The 19,503-nt window shown below is 48.0% G+C and overlaps 1 protein-coding gene across 7 annotated transcripts in view; it reads left to right on the forward strand.

Annotated features, from left to right (window-relative positions):
• The window catches only part of scel (sciellin), a 92,663-nt gene that overhangs the window by 434 nt on the left and 72,726 nt on the right, over positions 1–19,503 (forward strand). The gene's annotated exons all lie outside the window — the stretch shown is intronic.

Consider the following 19,503-nt stretch of genomic DNA (forward strand, 5'->3'; position numbering starts at 1 on the left):
TGTCAGCATTCATCCAGCAAGGTGGAGGGCAGCTTCCGGTGCCAGATTCTGGTTTTGCAGCACTTTGCCAAAGGTGGCTGCCCCTTTTGAAATGACATTGTTATATCACAAATTTTAAAAGCTGTGTACACGAATCAAATTAAGGAATTCCCAGCCAGGACCGTGTTAGAAATTATTCTAAGCATATATTTGATGCAGATATTACCAGTAGACTTGTCAAGGCTCAATCATTAGGAGTGAAAATTAATTCATTCTTTGTGATTGTACTTCTTTGACATTGGTATGGGGAACCCTATGATGAGGTACTTATTTAGCACAGTAGTATGACGATAATTATGTTTGAAATAAATCACTGCATAGAATGCCTTTGTCGTTACTTTTTAATCATTTTGGACAACTGAGGAAATAATTAACAAACAGGTAAATAGTAGCAATGGTTGCAAAATCGTCACAAACCCAAGGGTGGTATTTATGTTCAGGTATGTCTGTGGTTGGTAAGGCAGAAACAAAAATGTTTTTGAAATAAAGGTTTTTTTTTGCTGATGATTAATTATGGATTCAGTGGGGTTGCATAAAGTCGCTCAGGCAGAGATAATTTGGTCAACCAGGTGTCTAACATGCATTGACATCCATTAGCATGTTTAAGAGCCTCCAAAGCAATCTGCTGAGAATGCCACATAAGCACAGTTTGCCCGATAGGGAGTGAACCCCCTTTTCCTTTTGTGGTATACCTCACTTACCTCTGCTCAGAGAATGTAGGCACAGTTGGCAAGAGACAAAGCTTAAGAAACCTCAAGTGTACATCAAAGGTACGATTGGAGTTTAACCATCTAAAATCACACAGCTTGCTACTGCTAAGTTTCTTCCTGATTGCCCATCAAGGACCACCATATCTGCTTTGGAGTAAGCTTACTTGGGACAGAAGGGGAAGAATCCCAGCCCCAGTAACAGGTCTACCCCTCCAGGTCCCATCATTGATCTTAGCTGGCAGGTCAATCATCAAAAGTAGCCTGAAGTGATGCCTACCTGTCTCGTTCAGGTTTTGGATGATTGAGTCTGCCACTGAGTAACAAAATTGGTTGCAATCTTTCATCACCAGTCATGCCATCTTGGATCCAACTTGATCTCAAAGAAACCCCACTTACATCCTTTCCAAGGAAGATAGTCACTAGTTGGCCATTAGACATGTGACAAATGTGGGTTTAAACCCTTGTTAGATATACAGTAGGTACTGGGAACTCCTTCCAAGCAACATGGTGATCCTAACCAAAGTATGAACTCACTACATAACCTATTGAATGGTGGTTCCAGCAGTTGGAAATGTGAAACTTCAGCATTAATCAAATACCAAACCCTGGATATATGAGCCTGAGTTCGCACACCTCCAATAATGCCTTCATGCAGCTGGGTCCCAAGCCTCAGAGTTTCCTCATCAGTTATATGTTGGAGATTTACCTTCAGCATTGTGAAAGGACCTATGCGGGACAGCTTGTGGCATGCCAGCCACCTTGATGTTCTAGATGCCCAAGTCCAGAGGCATGTATCAGGTTTGCTCATCATCAACTGATCAATCGAGGTCCTTATGGAAGAAGCTATGACAAGGAAATATTTCTACCATGAGAGTGACACCCCCCCCCCCCTAGAGTACGGAGAGACAGATCCCTGTAAATCAGAACCTTTCCTCCCTGCAACAGTTTCCAGTTTTGGCCATAAGTTCACTTCACAACTTGCTCCTGTAGCTTGCAAGAGTACATTTTAGGTCTGAGATCACTGGTATTGAGGAGGTGAATAAGATCAATTTTTAAAAATAAATGTATAATTCATGAAAACTGACTGCATGTGCCAATTGACTTCTTTCTTCTCTTTGAAATGCTATTTTTGCAGTCTATTCCTGACAAGGATTCTACATACATTTTTTAGTTTAGCTAAAATCTCAGTGTTTTCACTGCTAATGAGATGTGATGTGCAACGAAGTTAAAAATAACTTAGGTTTAGATACTCTAGAAAAAAAGCTTTGGACTTTAGAAGGGTGGAGTATTTTAACATCTCCACATAATGAGAAGAAAATAAGATGAGATGGGCAACTAGGGGGCAGTGCAGTTGTTCAGTGGGTTGGATCCTGTTGGATATAAATCCATAGCAAAACGACCCAAAATTTGCCACAGAGGGCAGAGTGTCTATTGACAACACTGTGTCAGGCAGTGAGTTGGAGGCGGGCGAGATTTACAGCCAGCAAGACTTACAGCCAAACAAAGTCGATGTACAGAGCCTATTTAAAAAGAGTCTCTATGAATTGCTGCAAATAGAACTCATGCATAAAATCAATTCCAGTCACTTACAGCAGTGTGGTCTCCAGGCATGATTGACGGGGAATTACCCAATCATCTCCATTCTAGCCAGGAATCGTGGTGGCACTATGTGCAGCCTGCAGGGGGGCACCTAATTGGCAATCTTGCTCAGAGAGACAATCAGGATGGCTGGTGTGAGAAATGAAAAGTGTTGTATTATGCAGGTTACCACTGAGTATTGGGATGGAGGAGCGATATCCTTCTTCTCACTGGGTGTTTAATCTTAGTCACGTTAAAAGGAAGTGCTAAGTGACACCAGGCACCTTTTCCCTAAGATGAAAAATTGCATGGGCACCTTAACCATGCTGTTCCTGTGTGAATTCTGATGGTGGCGTGTATACTTGTAAGAGAATGCAAGGTTTCTTTGTTTCTGTTGCTGGTAGACTGGACTCTTGTGGGGGGTCACTATTCATCATCAGAGAAAAATAAAGCTCCAAATTGGAAAAAGGATGAGAGTTAGAGTGATGGAGAAAGATTATGTGGGGAATAGAGTAGCATAATGTGCCCAGGACATAGGTATGAATCCAGTCAGATTGATGAAACACTGCTTCCTTTCTTCTGTTGGCTGTAAGGATCCTACATGGCACGAGTACGGGCAGTTTTGCTATGGATTCATACCAACAGATCCTGCCCATAACTTGTCACATGGTGGCACTAAGTTGAAGCCTTACGTAGAGATACAACATACATGGTTAGCGTGGAAAATGAAAAATGTTGCACTGGTGCAGGAAGTGCTGTTCTGAGCTTGGAGGCTGAGGCCTGTGTCTGGAAGAGAGTGGAAAATGTTACTTTGCATCTGGAACTACACTTGGCTTGAGTGGAGTATAAATGCCAGCATGGGCTGGTTGGGCCAAATGGCCTGTTTCAGTGCTGTATTTCTATATAATTCTATGTAACCACTATACCTGCATGATTAATACTAGCACTGAGTGTCCTAAGTAGAAAAGTATTCCATTAATCTAGTACGATACCCCTTAAAGAAAGAACTTGCATTTATATAGCACTTTTCAGGACCTCAGGATGCCTGAAAGTATTTCACAGGCAAGGAAAGACTTTTTGAAGTGTAGTTGCTGTTGTAATGTAGGAAATGTGTTAGCTAATTTGCATGCAGCATTTATCTCTTTGCTGTTTGCACCCACAAGCAGCAATGACCAAATAACCTATTTTTGGTGGTGTTGATTGAGGGATAGATATTGCCCAGGACACCAGAAGAGTTTTCCTGCTCTTTGAATAGCGCATGGGCTCTTTTACGTCCACCTGAGAGGGCAGAAGGGGCAGCAGTTTAACATCTCATCTGAAAGACGGCACCTCTGAGAGTACAGCACTCCCTGAGTACTGCATTGAAGTATCAGCCTAGATTTAGTCTCGGGAGTGGAACTTCAACCCACAACCTTCTGACTCAGAGGCGACAGTGCTACCAACTGAGCCAAGGTTGACACTAAAAGCACAAAAGCAGGATGTTGTCAAACAGAAGTAAGGGTCTCAATGTTCCTGGACAACCACCCCAAATGGAGTTCCAAGTTAGAAGCAAAAGTTTTTAGCTCCTGGCCATAGAAGTATTTTCCTCCCCTTCCCCTCTGATGAAGATGCTGGAAAGAACATGTGCCCATTGTGGTGGGATCCTGCCAACTGAGAAAGGGGTGTCAATTCCCTTCACAACAAAACCTGCCTAACCGAGGCAATAAAATCTAATCAGGAAGCAGCTTGATTTCAGGTTGGTGTTAGATCCGTGATTCTGAGAGTATGCTGTTTTTCAATAACCACACGGATGCTGTAACTTAACGATAAACAGGTATTTACTGGAGGAGGGTAGTCTCAAGACTTGGGGTACAGAGGCATGCGCAAGGCTTATATACAGGTGTGGTCACTGCCAGTACTACAGTATACAGGAGCTGTAAAAGTAGTTCTGTCTTAAAGGCACATACACTACAATTCCTCCCCTTTTAGATTAGTAGTACCCCTAATATTCAAATAACAATTAACACTTTAACATGTACATTAAACAACAATAGTCCATTTATAGATTCAGTCTTTGGGGCGGCTTCCTGACCCTTTCGGGATAGCGCCTTTCCTGAGGTTCTTGTTCTTGGTGCAGAGGCGATTCTGACCCCTTTTCATCGGGTAGTTCATCGGGTTCCACTGCTACTGGTTCTGAGGTAGATGCTACCGGTATGTCGGGTTCATCCCCAAGTACTCAAGACATGGGGTTGACGCGTTCCTGTGACGCTAAGATCTGATCGACGTGGCGTCTCACAATGTTCTCCCCGACATCCACTGTGTACATTAATGGCCCCTGCCTTGTGCATATCGTTCCGGGCTGCCATTTCTCTGTTCGATAGTCACGGGCCAAGACTGGTTGTCCTACATTGAAGCTCCTTGTCGGCTTCTCATTGATGTGCTGGAATTGTTTGTCCTCAACATTTCTTCGCACATTTGATCTGAGCAAGTCCAGACGAGATCTCAACCTTCGGTTAAAGAACATCATGGCCGGGGTCTGGTTGGTAACTGCATGTGTCGCGTTTCGGTAGGCTAATAAGAAATTGTCCATCTTATGCTGTAGTGGAATTTCATCGTCGCACATGGCCTTTATCGCCTTCTTAAAGGTTTGTACGAACCTCTCAGCCAATCCATTTGTGGCTGGATGATACGGGGCGGATGTGTAATGCCTTACCCCATTCCTTCTCATAAATTTTTGAAACTCTTCGGACACAAACTGTGGTCCATTATCAGAGCAAATCTGCTCTGGCAAACCGTTTCTGGCAAATATGGTCCGTAGGACTGCAATCATTTTCGCTGTAGTGGTTGAGGACATTTTTATCACCTCAGGCCACTTCGAATGAGCATCCACTGCTATTAAGAACATTGAGTCCATGAATGGACCAGCAAAATCAATATGCACCCCTTGCCATGGAGAGGAGGGCCACTCCCATGGGTGTAAAGGGGCATGTGGTGGTGCATTTTGGACCATCTGGCATCCTAAGCAGCTCTTAGTTAGGTCTTCGATTTGTTGATCGATTCCCGGCCACCACACATAACCCCTAGCAAGGCTTTTCATTTTCACTCCCCCCAGATGACCTTCATGTAGCTCATTTAGCACTCTCTCCCTTAACTTGGGTGGAATCACCACTCTGGATCCACACATCACTGTCCCCTGGCATACTGACAGCTGTTCTCTTCTGGATGAGAATGCTGGCAACAGTGAGTCGCCATGTGTTGGCCATCCCCTCACCGTCAAATCATATACCCGAGACAGCGTCGGATCATTGCGGGTCTCCTTCTCTATATCCGCGTTCGTTACTGGCAATCGTTCAATTATTGACGAGTAAAATATCTCGATAGGGTCCACTGCTGGTGCTTCCTCCACAGTAGGCAGTGGCAGGCACGATAGCCCATCAGCGTTCCAATGCTGTTTCGTGCCTTTATATTCTATTTCATATTGATTCGCCCCTAGAAACAGGGACCATCTTTGTAACCGTTGTGCAGTCATCACTGGAACGCCCTTCTTAGGATTAAAAATGGAGACAAGTGGTTGGTGGTCAGTCAGCAAGGTGAACTTCTGCCCATGCAGATAGTGGTTGAATTTTTTTACTCCCCATACTAGGCTGAGGGCCTCCCTGTCAATCTGGGCGTAGTTGCGCTCGGCTGAGGTTAGTGACCGAGACGCAAAGGCTACTGGCCTCTCCAACCCGTCTGGGAATTTGTGCGACAGCACCGCTCCAATACCATAGGGTGATGCATCACATGCCAAACGAACTGGTAGCGCTGGGTTGAAATGGGCCAACACCTCTTTCGGTGTGATCAATTCTTTACACTTCTGGAAAGCTCGTCTACATTTGTCATCCCACTTCCATGGTACCCCTGTTTGCAGTAGGGTGTTCAGTGGGTGTAATACCGTGGACAAATTTGCTAAGAACTTGTGGTAGTAGTTTACCAGCCCAAGGAACGACCTCAGTTGTGACACATTTTCCGGTGCTGGAGCCTTGACTACTGCCTCAATCTTTTCAGGGGACTTATGTAACCCCTCTTCGTCGATGACGTGGCCACAATACGAGATCTGTTTCTGGAAAAACTCACACTTGTGGCGATTAGCTCGTAGCCCATACTCCTTTAATCTGGTGAGCACCTTCTCCAAGTTGGCGAGGTGATCACTGTCATTTTCGCCCGTGACCAAGATGTCGTCCAAATAACACTGGGTCCCTGGAATCCCTTGCAGGACTTGAACCATTGCCCTTTGCCAGATAGTCGGAGCTGAGGCTACCCCGAACACCAGCCGGTTGTATTGATAGAGACCTTTATGAGTGTCAATCGTAAGGTATTGTTTCGAAGCTTCTTCTACGTCCATTTGCAAGTACGCCTGGGTTAGATCAATTTTGGTGAAGCGAAAATATCCTCAATTCGTGGAAGCGGATACTGTACCATGTGAAGGATTGGGTTCACTGTCACCTTAAAATCCCCACAGATGCGGACCTTCTTTGGTTCCCCAGGCGTATTACTCAACGACCTCTTCATTACAGGAATGATGGGTGTAGCCCACTCGCTCCAGTCCACTTTGGACAGTACTCCTGAACGTTCCAACCCTTCCAGCTCTGCTTCGACAGCTGGTCTGATCGCATAAGGCACTGGTCTGGCCTTAAGAAACTTTGGGCTTGCATTTTCCTCTATTTTAATCGTTGCTGTTATGCCTTTTAGTGTTCCTAGTCCCTCGTGGAACACTTCTTTTGCATCAGTTAGCATTTTTGACAGTCGTCCAGGTGTGACGTCATCATCCTTTTTGGCCTCAACCTTCAGTGCCTGTATGGAATGCCAATCTAATTGTATCTTCCGGATCCATTCACGTCCTAGCAGTGGTGGTCCTCCATCTGGCAATACATACATATCCATTTTAGGTATTTCCTGGCCTTTATATATCACTTTCACCCTTATTTTTCCTTTGGGGTAGACTTTTTGCCCCGTATACGTCTTCAAGACAATCTCTGTAGCTTTCAAGGGTATATGTGAAAATAGCCGCTTGTAGTCCCTTTGGTTTATGACTGTTAGGGCTAATCCTGTGTCCAATTCCATTTTCACTTGGACTCCGTCTATCTTGAGTGTAACCCAGATAGTCTGGTGATCCTCCATTTTGGTTACCTTATGTAGTTTCAGACAACCCAGCTCCTTGCTTCCGGAGTCTGTGTCACTTTTCTGTTCGTCTGAACCACTGTCCATCACCTGGTGTACCTTTTTGTTCTTCTCCTGTGGAGATTTCTTACTATTGGTTTTCTTCCCAGACCTGCAGACTCTTGCTATGTGTCCTGCTTTTCCACACTGTCTGCACACTTGGTCCTTGAACCAACAATCCTTCTGGTCATGTGTTGTTCTGCCGCAGCGATAGCACTTCCCTGTTCCATAGGACATTTCATTGGTGCCATATTCTTGCGGTCTCCATTGTATCTCTGCAGCTCCCCTTGCAGCTGCTTCATGTGATACTGCCATACTGAAAGCCTTGTCCAGCGTAAGATCCTTTTCTGATAGAAGCCGTTTCTGGGTTCCTTCACTTTGTAGCCCACACACAAACTTGTCCTTTAACGTATCTGCTAGTCCCGCTCCAAACTGGCAGTGTTTCGATAGCTTGCGCAGTTCCGTTAGGTACTCAGCATTGCTTTCGTCTTTGTGTTGGTTCCTTTTATGGAACTTAAATCGTTCTGCTATCAGCAGCGGTGTGGGGTTTAAGTGGTCCTGTAGGATTTCTACTATGCTTTTGAAATTCTTGTTCACCGGCTTCTCAGGGGTTATTAGATTTCGCAGTAACCCATAAGTTTTTGCACCCATGGAATTTAACAAAACCAGTGCTTTACTAGCATCGGGCACTTCATTCGCCCTGCAGTACACCTCAATACGTTCCACATATGTCGCCCAATCTTCGACTTCATTGTCGAACGTAGAGATACTGCCACTCTTCGGCATCCCTGGGTGTGATTTAACTGTCAAAAATGGCGTCTCCCGCGCTTCCCCTTCTTCTCCGCTGGCACAAAATGGCGTCTCCCGTGCTTTCCTTCCTTCCCGCGCTCGCCCTTCTTCTCCGCTGCGGCTTCTAAAAATGGCATCTCCCGTGCTCTTCCTTCTTCTCCGCGGCTCAATGGCATCTCCCATGCTCTCCCTTCTTCTCCCCGCGGACACTGTTCAGCCCTTGAGCCCTGGCTGTGCTCTGCGCGTTCTTTTTTTTTTTCTCGACGCCGCTCGGTCCTGAACCCGGCTGTTGCTTTACCCTCTCTCTCTCCGGTTTGTTTTTTTTTCTCTTGACGCCGCTTGATTTTCAACCCCCGGCTGCGCCCTGTGCGCTTCACCCTCTGTCTTACCCCGTCGACGCTGCTCGGCTTTCTCTCCGCCGTCGGTCGGCTCCAGCCGCCGCTGTCCGGGAAGGGTCTGCGCTGGACCTGTCGTCAATCTCTTGCTGATCGTCGTGGCTGGGGAACCAAGCCCGGCTCTCCACAGCCTCCCCTGCGATGTTCACTCTCTGCCAGACGACTGGGCGGTTGCTCGTGGTCGACGCCCGTGTTCCTGGCCTCGACTTTTTTTTTTTTTTGTTACACTGCCCTCCCGGAGCGAATCCTCGAAGGGAAATGCAGAGTTGCAGGTAGATTCGAATCGACACTCATCGCCACTGTTAGATCCATGATTCTGAGAGTATGCTGTTTTTCAATAACCACACGGATGCTGTAACTTAATGATAAACAGGTATTTACTGGAGGAGGGTAGTCTCAAGACTGGGGGTACAGAGGCATGCACAAGGCTTATATACAGGTGTGGTCACTGCCGGTACTACAGTATACAGGAGCTGTAAAAGTAGTTGGCCTAGAAATTCAGTGCCCTTAGCACCGATTTTGCGGCGCTAGAGGGCCTAGCGCTGCAATTGGCGCCGGTTCCTAAATTGCCTGGGGCCTTTCCGCGGTGATAGACCGGTAGCGCTGCGCCGGCACCGATGACGTCATCGGTGTGCGCAGCATCCCGGTTGCCGTGGTAACCCGGCCCCAAGCCGAAATTCAGTTGCGCCCGCCTCGCCCGTGGCAGGCGCAACTAAGACTCTGGCAACAGAGTCTTCCCCCAGTGTGCGCCGGCGCATAAAGGTGGAGCAGCGGCCGGCCGCGTTCCCAGCGGCCGCCTGCCCGCACCTCCCTTCCCGGACTCCTGCATTCCCCCCCCGCGGCCCTGATCAGTGTCTCATGCGAGCCCGGCACTTCCCCGAGGTGCCGGGCTCAGATGTCGGGTCAATCCGCCGGACAGTTGTCGGCTGCAGGCAGCTCCTCCTTAACAGGAGGAGGAGGCCTGCAGTTCCCCCGCCTGCCGCACCGCATCGGGTGCCGCAGCGGGGGATTAGCGCCGGGAAACCCAAGTTCACGCCCGTTTTGAGGCGCTAAAGGAGGGTTTTAGCGCCCGCCGCCGTCTGGGCCCGGCGCACCCGAATTTTCGTCGGGCGCTGCCGCATTACCGCTGGCGCAAACTTTCTGGCGCTACAGCCCTGGCAAGACCAGAACCCAATTTCTAGGCCGTTCTGTCTTAAAGGCACATACACTACAGTTGGGGTACAGTTTGATAAAAGAGAAACAGTTACGGAAGGGTAAGACAGTAACACATGTGTTCAGTAAATCAGCTCTGACTTCCCTTCCAATGCTGCAGTCCATTAACACAGTTTACAGTTGGAGAATAAGATTTTCATCAACTGAGTAAGGTTTAAGTGACTATAAATTAACTGACATGACAACTGATACTGCTGATAATAAAATACCTAATCATTTTACGTACTAATCTCATTAACTCTTGATTTTACATTAAAGTCATTAAAAATATCAGCATATTAATCGCACCCTTTAAAAAATAAGCGTGGAAACATAGGCCTAGAAATTCAGTTGGCGCCGTGCCAGGGCTTTAGCGCTGGAAATTTAGCGCCGGCGCTAAGTCCCCCTGCGCGCGCCAAAAATTCAGTAGCGCCGCGCCCAAACGGCTGCCGGCGCTACAGGAGGGTGTCAGCGCCTCGAAATGGGCGCTGACTGCCGCATTGCGGCGCAATTCCGGCGCTGCGGCACCCGATGCGGTGCGGCAGGCTGGGGAAGTGCAGGCCTCCTCCTTCAGTTAAGGAGGAGCTGCCTGCACCCACCCGCTGGCCGTTGAAATCTTGAAAAAAATGAGCCCGGCACCTCGGAGAAGTGCCGGGCTCGCAGGCCAGATGCATCTGTTCCGCGGGGGGGGGGGTGGAGGAGTCCGGGGAGGGAGGTGCGGGCAGGCCGCCGGCGGGAAAGCGGCCGGCCGCCGCGCGACCTTAATGCGCCGGCGCTAACTCGCGTAGGACTCTGCTGAAACATCATGGCCTAGAAATTGAGTTTTGGCGCAGCCAGGGCTTTAGCGCCGGAAGTTAGTGCCGGAGCTAAGTCGCGCTGGTCGGGCCCAAAATTCAATAGTTCTGCGCCCAAACGGCTGCCGGCGCTGCTGAGAGCTGTTTGCGCCTGAAAACTGGCGCAACGCGCTGAATTTCGGCGCTATTCCGGCGCTGCGGCGCCCGCTGCGGTGCGGCAGGTTTGGGAAGTGCAGGCCTCCTCCTTCCCTTAAGGAGGAGCTGCCTGCACCCGGCCGCGGCCCGCGAAAATCTTTTTAAAAATGAGCCCGGCACCTCGGACAAGTGCCGGGCTTGCTTCTGTTCCGGGGGGGGGGGGGGGGAAGTCCGGGGAGGGAGCTGCGGCCAGGCGGCCGGCGGGAAAGCGGCCGGCCGCCGCGGGGCCTTTAATGCGCCGGCGCAAAGTCATGTAAGACTCTGTTGCCAGAGTCTTAGTTGCGGCTGCCACGGGCGAGGCGGCCGCAACTGAATTTCGGCGCTGGGGCCCGTCGGCATGGCAACCGGGACGCTGCGCACAACGATGACGTCATCGGTGCCGGCGCAGCGCTACCGGTCTACCGCAGCGGAAGGGCCCCAGGCAATTTCGGCGCCGGTGCCAATTGCAGCGCTAGGCCCTCTAGCGCCGCAAAATCGGCGCTAAGGGCACTGAATTTCTAGGCCCGTTAGTTGCGGCTGCCACGGGCGAGGCGGCCGCAACTCAATTTCGGCGTTGGGGCCCGTCACCACGGCAACCGGGACGCTGCGCACACCGATGACGTCATCGGTGCCGGCGCAGCGCAACCGGTCTAACACCGATGGCAGGGCCCCACTGAATTTACAAACCGACCATAACTCCGGCGCTAGGCCCTCTAGCGCCTCAAATGGGGCGCTAATCCTACTGAATTTTCAGCCCATAGAAACATAGGCCTAGAAATTGGGTTCTGGTCTTGCCAGGGCTGTAGCGCCAGAAAGTTTGCGCCAGCGGTAATGCGGCAGCGCCCGACGAAAATTCGGGTGCGCCGGGCCCAGGCGGCGGCGGGCGCTAAAACCCTCCTTTAGCGCCTCAAAACGGGCGTGAACTTGGGTTTCCCGGCGCTAATCCCCCGCTGCGGCACCCGATGCGGTGCAGCAGGCGGGGGAACTGCAGGCCTCCTCCTCCTGTTAAGGAGGAGCTACCTGCAGCCGACAACTGTCCGGCGGATTGACCCGACATCTGAGCCCGGCACCTCGGGGAAGTGCCGGGCTCGCATGAGACACTGATCAGGGCCGCGGGGGGGGAATGCAGGAGTCCGGGAAGGGAGGTGCGGGCAGGCGGCCGCCGGGAACGCGGCCGGCCGCCGCTCCACCTTTATGCGCCGGCGCACACTGGGGGAAGACTCTGTTGCCAGAGTCTTAGTTGCGCCTGCCACGGGCGAGGCGGGCGCAACTGAATTTCGGCTTGGGGCCGGGTTACCACGGCAACCGGGACGCTGCGCACACCGATGACGTCATCGGTGCCGGCGCAGCGCTACCGGTCTACCGCCGCGGAAGGGCCCCAGGCAATTTAGGAACCGGCGCCAATTGCAGCGCTCGGCCCTCTAGCGCCGCAAAATCGGTGCTAAGGGCAATGAATTTCTAGGCCACAGAAGATAGCAGCAGAAGTAGGCCATTCGGCCCCTCGAGGCTGATCATCCAAATTCAGTACCCGGTCCCTGCTTTTTTCCCATACCCCTTGATCCCTTTAGCCTTAAGAAATATATCCAACTCCTTCTTGAATATATTTAATGAACTGGCCTCCACCGCCTTCTGTGGTAGAGAGTTCCACAGGTTCACCACTTTCTGTGTGAAGAAATTCCTCCTCATTTCTGTCCTAAATGGCCTACCCTTTATCCTTAGACTGTGTCCCCTGGTTCTGGACTCCCCGACCATCGGGAACATCCTTCCTGCATCTAGTCTGTCCAGTCCTGTCAGAATTTTATAAGTTTCAATGAGATCACCTCTCATTCTTCTAAACTCCAGCGAGTACAAGCCCAATTGACCCAATCTCTCCTCATACGTCATTCCTGCCATCCCAGGTATCAGCCTGGTGAATCTTCGCTAAACTCCTTCCATGGCAAGAGCATCCTTCCTCAGATAAGGCGACCAAAACTGCACACAATATTCAAGATGTGGTCTCACCAAGGCCCTGTACAACTGCAGCAAGACGTTTAAAACTATTCCAACTAGAAATATGTAAGCTAATAATGGATTTAAAAAGCACTAAGTTGCATAATTGAGCATTTCTGTCAAAACCCTGTCAATTTGTAGTTTTAATTCATCAAAATTCCTGTGTAATTAACGCAAATAAATACAAACTTATCTTGATCCAAGACTTGTTAAGCAGAAACTCCACAGAATTTCAATTGGAAACCAATTAAAATCACTGGCCTAGAAATTCAGTTGCCTTAGCGCCGCTTTTGAGGCGCTAGAGGGACTAGCGCCAGAGTTATGGCCAGTTTAAAAATTCCCTGGGGCCCTAAATCGGCGTTGCACCGGTAGCGCTGCGCCGGCACCGATGACGTCATCGGTGTGCGCAGCGTCCCGGTTGCCATGCCGACGGGCCCTAGTGCCGAAATTCAGTTGCGGCCGCCTCGCCCGTGGCAGCCGCAACTAAGACTCTGGCAACAGAGTCTTGCATGAGTTTGCGCCGGCGCATTAAAGGCCCCGCGGCGGCCGGCCGCTTTCCCGCCGGCCGCCTGCCCGCAGCTCCCTCCCCGGACTTCTCCCCCCCACCCCCCGGAACAGATGCAAGCCCGGCACTTGTCCGAGGTGCCGGGCTAATTTTTAGACAGATTTGCGCGGGCCGCGGCCGGGTGCAGGCAGCTCCTCCTTAACGGAAGGAGGAGGCCTGCACTTCCCGAGCCTGCCGCACTGCATCGGGTGCCGCAGCGCCGGAATTGCGGCGCGAAACGGCAGTTAGCGCCTATTTACCGCCGCAAAGACCCTTCAGTAGCGCCGGCAGCCGTTTGGGCGCGGCCCTGCTGAATTTTTGGCGCGCGCAGGGGGACTTAGCGCCGGCACTAACTTCCGGCGCTAAAGCCCTGGCTAAGCCAAAACCCAATTTCTAGGCCACTATCTTTAGGTGATAGATTTAATGAAAACGTTGCACTGGCTACTAAAATATGGGAAAGGTGTACCACGTGAATATTAGTGTCATTCCTGAGTGAACACAACCCCACCCAAAACTTGCATAACCAGTTTAGATAATTTGCGAACACACACCCACACACAAACTCCTTGTTTTAAGGAGCAGCTTTTCTCCACCCAGGTAACTTAACTGCACAGTTACACACATCAACTGGAGACGTAAGTACAAACTCTGAATTTGTTGTCACTTGCTGGAAGGGGTTTCAGATGAAACCAATCCTGAGATCAAAGCAGGACGGGTGAGCAGAGCAGTGAGTCTAAATGTGTGTTTAAGTGTCTGCGTATTAACTAATAGCCCTTTTCTGCTGTTACTCAGGCTCTAAGAGAATGGCTTTCAAGTGGAGATTTGTAACTCCTTAGTGCAGTACTACTTCTCCCTTTTTAGTGCTTTTGTGTACCTTTGACCCTCATTTTAGGGCCAATTTAAGGAGACTTACATTTTCTAGGTTTCTGATTCCACTTTTGGGATTCATGAAAAGTTAGGTCCTTGGGACTCATTAGAAGTGCAATTCTTCTGCGTCTTATAATGTAGAGGTTATTACGGCTTAGGAAATTTAAAATTATTTTTTATGAGAAGTAAAGAAATCTTTAAAACACAAGCCATTGTTCCACTCCTTGCCCTAGTTTTGGACTTGACAAAAGGGGACAAACCTACTTTTAATCTCAAGGTAGCGAGATAAATAGTAGCTTTAATGGTTCATGTTCAACAGTCTAGTGAAATAGCAAAAGTATGTCGTAAGTCTCAGTTCTCTTCTGCCTATTAAGATATTAGACCAAGTCTTCAATGAGAAACACTTTTAGCAGCATGAACACGTAGGTAGTGTTGCTGAAATTCCAACTACTGTATTAAACTGGGTCAAGAAAGGAGAAAAGATCATCCTGAGAACATATTACATTTCAGATTACTGCTAGACATACAGGAAAACTCCCACCAGATCCTTGGTATTATCAATCAAGAATAATTTGAAATAAAATGAGAGAAATGGATCATAGGAATGTACAATTTTCAATTGATGTATTTAATTTTCATATTCAGTAATTGTTTTCATAACCATGTACTGCGGAATCCGTTTCACTTATTACTGATGTTGAGCACGAGAAAAATAGTGACAATTGCTGCTCTTATTTGGTGGACACATCATTATGTTTCTTATGTACTGAAATCTTCAGAAGCGTCCCATGGTGAGATTTTGCTGCAGTAATATCGGCAACTGATGTTGTTGCCTTAAGTGGGTTTTTTGTGTGAGTTACATATGTATCTTTTGCACACCTTAGCTATTTGATTTAGATTGTATGCACAGAACTAGAGGACACAAGCTTGAACGAGAGGAGAGAAAGGATTTGTCTCTTCATAGACTATAGATACTCCCAGCAAAAATGACGCTGAGATAATTATAGAAACATAGAAGATAGGAGCAGGAGTAGGCCATTCGGCCCCTCGAGCCTGCTCCGCCATTCAATGAGATCATGGCTGATCATTGAAATTCAGTACCCGGTCCCTGCCTTCTCCCCATATCCCTTGATCCCTTTAGCCTTAAGAAATATATCCAACTCTTTCTTGAATATATTTAATGAACTGGCCTCCACCGCCCTCTGTGGCAGAGAATTCCACAGGTTCACCACTCTCTGGGTGAAGAAATTCCTCCTCATTTCAGTCCTAAATGTCCTACCCCTTATCCTTAGACTATGACCCCTGGTTCTGGACTCCCCGACCATCGGGAACATCCTTCCAGCATCTAGTCTGTCCAGGCCTGACAGAATTTTATAGGTTTCGATGAGATCCCCTCTCAATCTTCTAAACTCCAGTGAGTATAAGCCCAATCGACACAATCTCTCCTCATACGTTATTCCTGCCATCCCAGGTATCAGCCTGGTGAATCTTCGCTACACTCCTTCCATGGCAAGAACGTCCTTCCTCAGATAAGGCGACCAAAACTGCACACAATACTCAAGGTGCGGCCTCACCAAGGCCCTGTACAGCTGTAGCCAGACATCCTTGTTCCTGTACTCGAATCCTCTCGCTACGAATTAATTTATTGGAATAGGAAGCTGGATAAATATCTCTCTGGGAATGTGATGGTCATAGGGATAGTTAGAAACTGAGATAATCAGATGTTTCACAGGACACTATGGGGTTGATTTTAAGTCAAAGAAGGGTCGGTGTGTGGGGAGGCATGAAGTGTGTGACATAACCTGGAAATTGGGAAGGAAGTGAGGCCTAGCTGATTTTAATGGCCGGGCCTCGTTTTAATTTTTCGCAGCTGTCTCCCATCCGAATCTGGCAGGAATGGCGTCCAGGTCGGTGGGTGGAAGCCGGCATATGGTAGCTACTGGAGCAAGGTGGCGGGGTGAGTGAGGGGGAGGGGCTACATAGCTGATGTCAGTCGGGGGAGGGAGAGGAAAGGTCGCTACAGGAGAGGCCCTTGGATTCCTTGCCGGGTCTGAAGGAGCGTTCCTGCTCATCCTGGCCCCCATGGAATCCTTCCAAGAATTAAAAGTGCTGCACTGTCGGAGGTGCCGTCTTTCGGATGAGGCGTTAAACCTGCTCTCAGGTGGACGTAAATGATTCCATGGCACTATTTCGAAGAAGAGCATGGGAGTTATCCCCGGTGTCCTGGTCAATATTTATCCCTCAATCAACATCACAAAAACAAATTATCTGGTCACTGTCACATTGCTGTTTGTGGGAGCTTGCTGTGCGCAAACTGGCTGCCGCATTTCCCACATTACAACAGTGACTACACTCCAAAAGTACTTCATTGGCTGTAAAGCTCTTTGAGACATCCGGCGGTCGTGAAAGGCACTACATAAATGCAAATCTTTCTTTAAATTAATAGGAAATTCTGTATTTTTAGAACAAAAAAAAGAACGGTGTATGTGTCATTTTTTACACATGCAATTTTTTATTGGGATGCCTCAAAATGCCTCCTTTGCCCCGTCTTCTCCTTCTTCTTCTTCTTCTTGAACTTACCATGGCTCTTCTGGCCACTCTTGTGCCTCCCACTATGTTTCTCTGGCGGGTTTGCCACCAGGCGGGCCTCCCCCCACCCCAACAAGTTCTAATAAAAGTAGCGTTAAGTTGCCAATGATGTCATCGGCCCGCCAGCCCTGTGCTGCAGCACCTGGAGGGAGTGGGGCCTTCTCGGTGGAGAGCAGAAGGCCAAGGTATAAAAGTGGAAATGTGAGATTGGTTAAATATTCTGTAGTTTTATCATAGAATCATAGAATGGTTACCGCACAGAAGCAGGCCATTCGACCTGTCGAGTCCATGCCGGGGATGAGGGAGTATTAACTGGCTAAGTGGGTAGCTATGATTCATGATCAAGTAGCGAGTTCTTGGGGGCAGGCAGGTTTACAAATTCCATTCTTTCAGGGAGACTTGCAGTGCCCCAAGTTAAACAGCTATTTATGGTTTTGGGAGGGAACAATCTGAATTTCCTGCTGGATAATAGGTCACTGCTAATTTTGCAAATGATTTTGCTTTGCCTCCAACCACACTGCCTTTTACACCCAGAGTCATGGCAATGCCTTACTGCCAACGTGGACAGGTTATACCAATAAGGAACAGGGTGGTAGAACTTGCTGACTGTTTTATCCGTTAAGAACATGTGCAGTGGTAAGCCTGGGTTTCACTTTATATCACGACACTGGGCACAATTTCATTTCACCTTTTCTTTTTGTGCATGGACACAGCTGCTCAGTTGATTCATCAGTGGAGCAGGATGAGTTGAGTTGCATATTTGCATGGTTGAAGGGAGTGGCTGATGAAAATATTTAACAGTTTTTCAGCCGGTCTGTTCTAGCGAAAGCTAAATTTAGAAACAAAAATACAGTAATAGGGATTATTGCTGGAACAGTAAGATAGCTGTGCTAGGGTGGTAACTATTGCTGCCATGTCACCAAAAATCAAGAGATCATAACCACTGACCTGACTTTAAAGTAAAGTCAATGCATTCACTGATCATTAAGGTCATAATTGCGCCTTAAGGAGTCACGGCAATAAATTCCCATCTTCACAACCTGGGCAGAAATCAGGCAGAGCAGAATCAATGGAATGAAAATTGGGCGGATTCTATAATCAATGGGTGATCCACTCTGCCAGGTTACTGCCCAGGTAGTGAAGACAAAAAATTTGCCTAATGGTCCTTATACCAGTGCAGGAAGAATAGCTGAACACCGTTTGTTGTAATGAAATCCTGTGCAAACAGTGCGATGTAGCGTTCAATTTGAAAGCTCTCCCGGAGAGTCCAAAAGAATGGCTAATGTGCAAAGTGGAAAATATCATACTGGTATTGGGTTTCAGAAACGTTGCGGCAGAAGGATCCTTACTCTGCATTTAACCTGCGCTCACATGATGGTGCTTGATGCGGACACCAAATACTACATACGGCAAAAGCATTTAATTCTTCAGCGCTGGCATTCCTCACTTTGATGAACACACAACATTCCAAACAAAACATCAATTCACAGAGAGAAGTGTTAGGCTTCATTTTTTTGTTTGCCAAACTTTTAATTGAGATTACCTCATTTGTGTGAAAAGTGGTCAACATGCATGCATGTGACATCTCTGTGATTGCCAATGCTTTCCTTCAGAATATTAGAGTCACAAATGCAACTTCTGAACAGTTGCCCACGTGCAATCTAGCAGGTTACTGTTGTTTGCCCCTGACCACTGGTGCCCCGAATCCCACCCTGCCGCATAAAGGGGACAATTTCAGAGCACCAGGAGCCAAAGCACGTGCTTCAAGTAGAATATGTCCATCATTGCGATGAATCAACTGAAACACACTCTACAATATATTCATCTTTGTCTTTAGTGTTGATAGCAATAGTGGCCTAAAAATTTGTCTCTGGTGGTGCCGCAAAACGGGCAGTATTAGATCAGCCGCCCGTCATACGCAGCGCCTGATATTCCGTCCCATTGCAGTTAAAGGAACTGAATATCAGGCGCTGCGTATAACAGGCGGCTGATCCGATACTGCCCCTTTTGTGCCACTGCCCCTAATGAATTTCTAGTCCAGTGTGTTTCTTTGACTTTCTAGCATGACTGGCAGCAGGAAACACTTAAGTTCTTTGCTGAGGGAGGTGAGCGCCTCATGTTACCGTACCTCAGGGGACATCCTCATCCAGGCTTGATCATGCTCAATTGAGTTTGGAAGTGCAGCAGCTAGCTCATCAGAAGGCTGCATGTTGAAACCTCAGGATTGAAGCTGCATTAATGGCCTGTCAGCAAAGGAATAACCACTAACCCAAAAAAACAAACATGAAATAAAAGGAACAAAAAACTGTTTTACAAACCTTTTCTTTTTGTTTGAAGAGTGAGGAGAGTCAGACAAGCCATGTCTCATTTTGGTCCTGATAATGTCATGCACAAGAGATGTGTTTCATTGAGACTAACATCCATGCTTTGTGCACTTGGAAACAAACTAAAAAGATTTGCTAAACACTTTTCACATTATGCCTCTAGTTTAATGAAAGAAAAATCAGTTAACATGGGCAAACGTTTGTGTGAATATCTTAGGTATGGAGTTACAACAGTATGGATCCAATACATGCTATAGTATCTATTTTGAAATTAACCTGTAACTCTGATATTCTAGAGCTTTGCAGACATATCTTTTGTTTGTGCTCAGAATATTTTGTCTG

Source organism: Somniosus microcephalus, chromosome 10, assembly GCF_052327205.1.
Source record: "Somniosus microcephalus isolate GS21.2 chromosome 10, FLI_Smic_1.0, whole genome shotgun sequence".
Classification (NCBI taxonomy): Eukaryota; Metazoa; Chordata; class Chondrichthyes; order Squaliformes; family Somniosidae; genus Somniosus; species Somniosus microcephalus.